Genomic DNA, 10,286 nt, shown 5'->3' with positions numbered 1-10,286 from the left:
TTAGAAGGTGTGACCGTGTTATTACTTATATGACCTTAGGCAAAGCCCATACCCTGGATAGTTTTGGTTTCTCTATTTAAACAATGAGGACTAAACAATTATTTTATGGTCCATTTCGTATCTCCAGTCAAAACAACATTATCCACTAATAGGTTAACTGCAGGTGAAATATCTGTATTTCAAACAACTAACAATGGCGTCCTCCTGCTTCTGGAGGATATCCTTCCAGGAAAAAAATGCTACCCTGGAAGACACGCAGGGAAATTCATTTCCTCCATCCTTCGGGACATTTTACCCTGCTCATAGCATACTGTAGCATATATTAAATGTCTCCAATAAGGACTTCATTTAGATTTAATAAGTCAGAATTGCAAACATTAATGAAATGCCAATAGAGTGATTAACAACACATGCTTTGAAGTTCCTCAAATATGCACTCCCCCCCCCAAAAAAAAAAGAGAGAGAGAATTTATAAGAAAAATGTCCAGACATAGAATGTTACCCTGTAGTTTGTTTTTTTCTTTCTCTTTCGGAGTTAAAATATCTCTCAAGAGCTCAGGACTGAACAAACAGAAAAACATCAGGAGAATTAAAAAAAAAAAAACAAAAAAACCAAAACGAGGCTGAATTTCAGTCACACCGATCTCAGCAAGAAGCAAAAATAAACTCCTTTTAAATGATGTTTCTTTTCCACAGCACTCAGAAGCAGATTTGGTAAAAAGTAACCTCAAAACAGACAAATTCATCCTTCACCCCCTCCTCCCCTGAACTTGGACCCCACTTTTGGCCTCTGCTCTTATTTATTGATCCTGTAACTTCTTCCACATTAAAGATTCCTAGGATCTCTCTCTGTCTCTCTCTCTCCATTCTTGGGAGCTACCTAAGAACACAAATAAGGGAACAGAAGTGGTCTGCTAATTTTGCGTTATCCCAATTTCAGGAAAATAGCACAGAACCATCCCCTTGGAGCTTCCCTGGTCCAAGCTCCCCCTTTCTTGATGAAGTCTAGAGCAATGAAGTGATCTGGTGGGTGTCACAGCTAGTATGTGAGAGAGGTGACCAATCACAGGTCCAGTACCGGTACCTCTCTGCCCAAAACCGTCTGTTCCCTGCTGTCCCAGATGAAAACAGTAGAGGTTCCCTCGCAACCCCCCGTTGCCGTAAATACCTCTGTGGAATAGCATTGAGTTAGGAACTCCCCCCGCCGCCCACCTTGTGAGCTGCATGAAGCTGGGCCCTTACAAGTTCAGCACCTGAGAAAAATTAAGGGGAGGACTGAAAATCACATCCAGCTGGGCGTTAGCATGTGTTAAACAGGGTTTTGATGTTAAAGGGTTTTAAGTGCGTGACTGGTACACCTCAGGGCAAGGCCCGAGGTTCCCTGAGAATCTGTTCTTGCTTTTCTTTCTTTTCGAGTCTAATCGGTCCCATTCCGTTTTCAATTCTCTTTCTCACTTTGCAAAGTGCCAGACAAATTACTGGTATCCTCTGCGAGCCTCTGGTTTCTTTTTGGTTTCTGAACGCATACCCTCTTGAGGATACTTCAGGGTAGATCTCGCTCGAGACAAGATTTTCACAAAATTTTCGGGATGTAATTAAAGCAAAGACCCATTGGTGACTTTTCTAGCCCTTGATTGATCTTCCATTTTCTAATCGTCTTCTGGAATGTGTACATTTTCTTCATGGTTAGAATGTATTTCCTCCAAAACTCTTTCTCGTTCTTTGGTTTCAACAACGTGCTACCTGAACTGGTGGACTGTCTCAAGGCGTTAAGATGATCAATACAAAGTTGCTGATAGTCAACTATTTTTGAACTGTAAAGAATGGCAACTTCGTTTGGTTCAACCCCATAAATTGTCCTTTGGAATATACTCATTTTAGCAGAGATTGTTTTTCTTAAAGAAACCGTGTAATAAAACCATGATCCTTATTGAATGTTATAACGTGGAAATGAAAATATTTCAGGGAAAAATTCTGCTTAGACGATTTTGTTTGTTTCCTTATAGTTCAAGGAATCTTATGCCTCAATTTGTTGGGAACCGTCTCCAGGTTTTACCTGCTGTCCAGCATTCCCTCCGATTTAGCATTTGCTCGGCATTGTTCACTGGCTAATGAAGTAGAAATATTAATTGTTTCATTAACAGCACTTTGTTAGGTTGGTCTTAGTGGACCTCTACTCTGTAGCTAATAACGCCTCCGCTCTGATCTCTAGTATTGTGTGAGCTACGTATATATTGAATGGAGGTGTGAACTGACTGTGGGGTTATATCACTCCTTTAAGACACAACTCGCAGATGCCTCGTTTTCAAGGGAGGAACGTCAGATGCTCAGTGATGAAATGCACTCAGATGCAAGTGGTGTGGGATGGTTCATTTTTTCTGGTCTTGAGAGGTACTGGTAGAGGCATTCGTAGTTGCTGCCCTGGTGGCGTCTTGATTTGCCAGCCAGTTGTGACATGGCCTTGCCCTGACTCCTGCTCTAACCTGAAGGAGGCACAAAGCCCCCAGGCCACCGGTTGGCAGGATCAATGACAAACATGGGAACTTTTGTGAGGTATAAATGAAATGTGTGCCTGAACTTAAAACTGGGCAGTCCAGTGTAGATCAGGTACTGACTAGTGTGAATGCTTTCGCTAAGGTGATGTCACCACGGATAGGGTATAATCTATGGCTAATATTGTAATGTTTGGTGATACATTTTTTTCTTTGGCAGTAAACCTTTTTGACAGAAATAAGTCCAAGAGGAAGAAAAGTGCACCAATGAAAATTCAAGGACCAAGTTTTCATTCTCATGGAAGTTGATGACGAGTGCGTCCCTGGCACACAATGTTTGTCCACATTCACCATCCACCCCAGAGGCTGTGGCACGGTCACTGACCACATGGCAACATGACAACACAAAACTGCTGAAGAAATACCAGCATCCAGAGAGTTCGTAGTTTAAGAAGATCACGCTTGAAGGCAACGGCTTAGTCTCTGCCGTTCTAGAGGGTGTGTTTACAGACAATAATGTGAAGCTTGACTTTTTTATGCACACTTAAAAAAGGAACATTCTTCTAAATTATTTTCTCTGCCTTTTTTTATGCCGAGTTTTCTTGTGTATACAATACAAGAACTGAAGTAGTAACTGTTACTGTGTTGGCTCCTTTTACAGAAGAGCATATTCAGTAGCAGTTAAATGATGACAGTTTTACATTAGTGCGATCAACTGAGTTTCTCGGCTGAGCCACAGAACGCAGAAAAGTGACTTGAGAGACTGTTTTCTCAATTTTCCCAAAGATGGTACATAACTATACCATTGCAGATGTGCACGCCATTGCACACAATGGATGTCTTGGAGCATCAGAGTTTAATTCTCTGAAAGATTCCTGGCTGAAACAGGCTGAGTCATATGTTTCAAATCGCAAGTCCCTAAAGATGGTTCCAAAAATAGTTTTTCACCCACCCAGTCATGGAATCAAGTAAATCTTCTGGAAGTTCATTCTTCCAGAGGTGAAATTTCTGGCATTATTTTGAATGCTACTGTCATTTTGGGAAAATGTTCAATATTGAAACAAAATGAAATACTCTGTGATGACAATATAAGCGCAAAGTTTGGTGGCTCACCCCCTCCGGATGATCAGTGTTTGTTACTAAATGGAGAGACCTGTGGAATAAAAATGTGCATGGAATTAGTGACGAACATATTATTCAGATTGCATCCATCCAAACAAGCCACAGTATTCCATAGTCAAAAATAGAAGCTATTGCTGATAACATTTACAACTATTCTTATAGATACAGCTAAAACAATTAAACTTAATGTTTTGCTATGAAGCTGATGTTGAATACAAAAAAATAAAATAAAAAGGGGGAAATGTTTTGCTGTCAATGAGCATATTTTACAAATGTTAAAACTTTATGTAAGTCAGCTTACATGTCCTGTAAGCTTGTTTTTTTTCTTTTTTCTTTTTTTTTTTTTTTTTTTTTTTTTTTGTGCGTGAATGAGTTACCTGATTTTAATTGCATTTTGTTCCAAATCACTTGGACATCTGTTTTGAAATTTTTCGGGATGTTCTGTTTGTCAACTGGCCTATAGCTGCTGCTGTTCACGGTAGCTGGGGCCCAGAAATTCCCGGGCCAGCATAGCCACAGCCAGGGCCAAGGACCTGGGAACCAACTTCCTTTGTAGGACAGGTGGGAGGCAGAGGTCCAGCAGGTCAGCTACAGTCAAAAAAAAAAAAAAAAAAAAAAAAAAAAGAATTTCAATAATTGGCACACCATCCAACTTCAGTTTTTGAAGGTTTTAGAAAATTGGAATCACTACAAACAAAATTTTCACGCAAGACAATCCTGAAAAGGAATACAAATGCAGGAGAAGAATTGATCTTGAATACCAGCATGGGGTATATCTTGTCTGACGAGGCTGTGAGGATTCAACATATGTGAGCCTTCATTCTGAATTCAATAAGACCTTGAAATATTTCGGCTTTGGGGAATAGTCCTTTCATGGAAACTTTATTTTTAATTTGATGCATTTATATTTTCTTCCAGAATGGAAATAAAGTTGAGAAGACTTATGATTTTGCAGCGTTTGCATTTTATGAGACATTTATTTTATTTCTTAAGTTTTTTTTAAATCTGAGTATAGGTGATACACAATGTGACTTTAGTTTCACGTGTACTACATGGTGATTCGACTTCTCCATGCGTTATGCTACGCTCGTCAAACGTGTAGCTACCATCTGTCACCATACAACGATATTACAGTGTCATTTAATATATTCCCTATGAATGCCTTTCATTCCCATGACTTATTCCTTCCATGCCTGGAGTTCCAGTACCTCTAGCAACCCTTCACCCATTTTGCCCAGCCCCCAGCCCCCTCTCCTCTGGCCACCACTTTTTTTTTTCCATTTATATAAAACTTTATTTTTTTTCAATATATGAAATTTATTGTCAAATTGGTTTCCATACAACACCCAGTGCTCATCCCAAAAGGTGCCCTCCTCAATACCCATCACCCACCCTCCCCTCCCTCCCACCCCCCATCAACCCTCAGTTTGTTCTCAGTTTTTAAGAGTCTCTTATGCTTTGGCTCTCTCCCACTCTAACCTCTTTTTTTTTTTCCTTCCCCTCCTCCATGGGTTTCTGTTAAGTTTCTCAGGATCCACATAAGAGTGAAAACATACGGTATCTGTCTTTCTCTGTATGGCTTATTTCACTTAGCATCACACTCTCCAGTTCCATCCACGTTGCTACAAAGAGCCATATTTCATTCTTTCTCATTGCCACGTAGTACTCCATTGTGTATATATACCACAATTTCTTTATCCATTCATCAGTTGATGGACATTTAGGCTCTTTCCATAATTTGGCTATTGTTGAGAGTGCTGCTATAAACATTGGGGTACAAGTGCCCCTATGCATCAGTACTTCTGTATCCCTTGGGTAAATTCCTAGCAGTGCTATTGCTGGGTCATAGGGTAGGTCTATTTTTAATTTTCTGAGGAACCTCCACACTGCTTTCCAGAGTGGCTGCACCAATTTGCATTCCCACCAACAGTGCAAGAGGGTTCCTGTTTCTCCACATCCTCTCCAGCATCTATAGTCTCCTGATTTGTTCATTTGGCCACTCTGACTGGCATGAGGTGATATCTGAGTTTGGTTTTGATTTGTAGTTCCCTGATGAGGAGCGACGTTGAGCATCTTTTCATGTGCCTGTTGTCTGGCCACCATTTTTAATGTGGCAAATAGAGACATATTGTTTGAAGAGTTTGATCCTATACAAAGTGAAAGTAATTTAGATGGAAACCCACAAATAGAAACTTCGAAGACATTTGAGCTGAAATAGTTGTACGCTTCCTTACAAAGAATTAGAATTGAGAGTATTCCCTATTTAGCAGTATTTGTCTGGCCTCACCTGACCACCTGGAGATTTTTCTTACTAAAACATAACAGGGTCTAAAAGACAAGTCAACTGGCAATGCCAGTAATTTCAAATTTATTAAACAAAAATTCAACTTTTAAAAAGATTGCAAGAGGGGTCGCCTGGGTAGCTCAGTCGATTAAGTGTCCGGCTCTTGATGTCGGCTCAGGTCATGATCTCACGGTTGTGAGATCAAGCCCCTTGTTGGGCTCCACACTGGCCATGGAGCCTGCTTGAGATCTGCTCTTTCCCTCTACCGCTTGCACTCTCTCTCTCTCAAAAAAACAAAACAAAACAAAACCAAAGAAGAAGAAGAAAAAGAAAAAAGAAAATTGATTGCAAGAAAGTAAGAAAGTTTAGGACAAAATTTAAAATAATAGGACTGTCTTAATAAAAATAAAGTCTTCAAAAAAATATTTGTGACACTTTTAGAGGTTGCTATAGCTAAGAAACTGATTAAAGTCTATAAGGATATTCCAAGGCAGTGCCTGGGTGGCTCAGTCAGTTGAGTGTTCGACTCTTGATTTTGGCTCAGGTTGTGATCTCACAGTCATGGGATCAAGCCCTGTGTCTTCTTCACTGACAGCACGGAGCCTGCATGGGCTTCTCCCTCTCTCTCTGCCCCTCCCCCACTTGTACACACACACTCTTTCTCTCTCTCTCAAAATAAATAAGCGTAAAAAAGATATGCCAAGAATAAGTACTCTGCTTATGTTTCTAAATGCCCAGAAAATTAATATAAAGAAGTTTTACAATTGTGGCCCTAATGTATGTGATATTGTGCTTCTGAGAGAGTTCTGAAAAGTCTTTTTGAATACAACAATGTATGAATGTGATTGTTTCAACGGCACATATACTAAAATTGGAATGATACAGAGAAGAAGAGCATGGCTTCTGAACAAGGATGACACGAAAATTCGTGAAGGTGCCATATTTTTTTTCGAATAGGTGAGGGGGAATAAGGAGGGCACTTGGGTGTTAAAAAAAATGAGTGTTGTTGACGACACAATAGCCACATCATATTCAAGGAAAAAATGCTAGATGTCTGATTTCTAGATATAGGGTGGGGAGGGATACAAATGAAATGTAGGGCTGTGGCAACTCGATTGTTACAATCTTTCTAGCAGCAGAAATAACTCTTGCAACAGTTCTGGTCCTGCAGATGATAAGAAAGGTTAAGTGGGGGGTGGAGGTGGGGTAGGTTTCTGTGGCTTTCACTTTAGTTGATCAGAAAAGATGAAAGGTGAGACTAGATATATAAGATTTTAAGAATTAAGAATTAGATGTATTCTAGAATAGTTACATTGGTAAATATGATATATTAGGAGTATAGTAGCTAAAAGAAAAAGGTGTCAAGATAAAGGACATTTAAGAAAAGGAAGAAAACTTCTACTGCAGTAGGAAAATCAGGAAAAGAGGAAACAAAGATGGCTGTTGAAAGGTTTATTTCTTTTGACCCTATTTCATCTTAGCATAGCCTAAAACGTGATATGTTAACATTCATTAATAGAAACTGATTGAAAAGGAAAGTTGCCAATAGAGCTGTAAAGCAGAAAGGAAAGAATGGATGAGTGTAAGTAATGCTATGTAAAAATGAATTTTTAGGGGCTCAGTCGGTTAAGCATCTGATTCTTGGTTTCGGCTCAGGTCGTGATCTCATGGTTCGTGAGTTCGAACCCCACATTGGGCTCTGTGCTGATGGCGCAGAGCCTGCTTACGTCTCCCTCTGTCTCTACCCCTCCCCTGCTTTCTCTCTATCTCTCTCTTGAAATAAATAAAAATAAACTTAAAAATGGATTTATAGAGGTTCCTATGGGCACATTACCTCCAGCATTAGCTTTCAACAAAAGCAACAGTAGCAAAAGGCCCTAGTGATTTAAACATGAGGTTATTGATACAAATGTGTGCTGGAAATAAAGGCACAATTAACATTCAAAGATTTATTATTAGGTTAAGAGCATTTTGAATCAACTGTATTTTATGTACATATAAGATAATGTCTTAGAGGAAATGTAATCTCTTATTCCCTGCATGAGGGGCATGCCCCTTGGAGACACTGGTTTTTGTGACATCTTCATGTCCTAACCATGTACAGAGGCATGGGAAAAAAATGAACAAAAATATAGATAAATAAGGCATAGTTTTAACCTCAACTAGGTAGAAAGAATGACACAGATTTCTTCCAAACCACACTTTCAGATTATGAAGATGAGTGGAAAAGGAGAGAATGTTAACTTTGGCAAATAAATATGTTTAGAGTCTCCCAACCTTCTTGGATTCTCTTACTTTCAAAGTAATGATTAAGAGGAACTTAGGAAACCTCAATATGTTGTAGAGAAGGCTTTCAGAATAGGACTCATGAGACTTAAGTTGTTGTAGTTGTTGTTGTTCTTTATTCTGGACAAGAGAGCAGTGACGTTGGACAAAGTAATTGGCCCCTGGGTCTAAGCTTCTTCACTTCTCAAAAAAGAAGTTGTGCAAGATGACAGCTGAGATACTTTCTGATATACAATTTTTAAACCTGTGTAGTGATAATATGACCCATTTATTCAAATGGAAAGATGCAAGGGGTAGGACTGATGAGAGCAAAGGAACTGTCCAGGGTGCTTAGAAACACTGGGGTCCATTCATTCTCTGGAGTGATGACCAGAAGACACAATACGATTCCATCTGTTATCCATTCAAAATTTCTACTATGTTAAATACATAGTAAGCTATTCTGTCAGTGTCAAGTGGATACAGTTCAACATGAGATCAATTTCCTTTTGCTTAAGAGGGGAATTGTATATTTAGAATCATCTCTTTCTGTTTCCACCTAGGCCAGTCATTTCATTCAGTTATTATTAAGAGGAACATATCATAGTAATTTTCATCGCATACCTGTGATATTAATTTTCCAGGAGGTATATCAGGGGATATGAGGATTCATACATTGTTAAGAGGTAGGAGGGGGTGAGACTTTGAAAAATATACCTTTGATCATGGCACAAAAATGAGGATAAAGGAAAGAGAAAGAGATGTCAGACTGATAATGGGAGCTAATTATAATTAAGCAAGCCTGAGTTGCTTGACCAGGACACACGGGAAGGGGTTGTAGTAAGTATTTGTGGGTTATATTAACTTATTACAGCATAACCTGGTACTCTGGCACTAGTTGCTACAGCTTCTTCTTCTTTTTTTTAAATTTTTAAAAATGTTTATTTATTTGTGTGAGAAACAGACAGACAGACAGGCAGATCATGAGTGGGGGAGGGGCAGAGAGAGAGGGAGACACAGAATCCGAAGCAGGCTCCAGGCTCCAAGCTGTCAGCACAGAGCCCGACGCGGGGCTCGAACTCACGAACCGCGAGATCATGACCTGAGCCGGAGTCAGACGCTTAACTGACTGAGCCAGCCAGGTGCCCCACCAAGTCCTCTTCTTGATAACCTACTTTGTGTAGAGAGTGCAAAGGGAATGTGAAGCTGGCAAATCTTAGTGAGATGTAGACCTACTGAGTGGAAAGTGGGGAGCTGGGAACCCCTTGAAGCTAAAACACTTGCACCAAGTCAATATCTTGAAATTCTACTCTTGTGACTATTGCTTCTTCCTGGACCTTCCTTAATCTCATGCCACTCTGACCTTTGCTTCCTTTCTTCTTCTATGCTGAATTTGAAGCCAGAGTTTCAGTCTCTTGGACTCTGGGGCACTGTATTGTTGTGAGGACAAATGTCATCTTTTTCAGTCAACCCTCCCACCAAACCTAGGCCTGAGATTTCTTTTCACTTTTGAGCGTACAAGATGGCAACTAGAAATTCAGCCTGTTAATTATCGTAGCACAAAAAAGACTTTCACTTCTCTGCATTTTATCCCTGTAACAGACACACCATTTCTATGCAGCTTACACATAGGATTTCATAGGGCTCTGGGCTTAGAGGGGTATATGAGAAATAGAAATTGATACTGTGTTAAACTCAAAGTTGCTTCTTCTTTTCAATGACCAAGGCTTTATATCTTAGCCTGTATTCTCTCCCTAACCCTTTCTTCCCTGAGATGGGTGTTCTCCCAAGATACTCATCACATTCTCATGCACGTGAACTTTGGGTAGGCACGACCATACCCGATATACCAATTCCCCAGATACATGTTCAGACACACACAAATCCCAGTCGTTGGTAAAATTTAAGTTTCATTTCAAGGTGTCTCCCTCTTAAGTCAGAAGTGTTCCCTTCCAGGAAAGAGGAAAAAGTATGTAGGCAGAAGCTTCTCAGGTTGTTATATTTGCTGGCATGAATATCCAGGCTGAGGGCTATAGACTGGGATGTGAAGTTGTAGGTTTGGTGTGACCAGTAGAGAATTTAGGCAAATGTGATGCTCAAAATGACATGGCAGCATCATTGAG

The 10,286-nt window shown here is 39.9% G+C and overlaps 1 non-coding gene across 1 annotated transcript; it reads left to right on the top strand.

Annotated features, from left to right (window-relative positions):
- Positions 1 to 6,739: 6,739 nt before the first annotated feature.
- LOC115526572 lies at positions 6,740 to 6,846 on the top strand. The gene has a single exon (XR_003972634.1). It is a non-coding gene; the product is annotated as a U6 spliceosomal RNA (small nuclear RNA).
- Positions 6,847 to 10,286: the final 3,440 nt, after the last annotated feature.

This window comes from Lynx canadensis, chromosome D1 (assembly GCF_007474595.2).
Source record: "Lynx canadensis isolate LIC74 chromosome D1, mLynCan4.pri.v2, whole genome shotgun sequence".
NCBI classification, from domain to species: domain Eukaryota; kingdom Metazoa; phylum Chordata; class Mammalia; order Carnivora; family Felidae; genus Lynx; species Lynx canadensis.
This window is presented reverse-complemented; position numbering and strand designations above follow the sequence as displayed.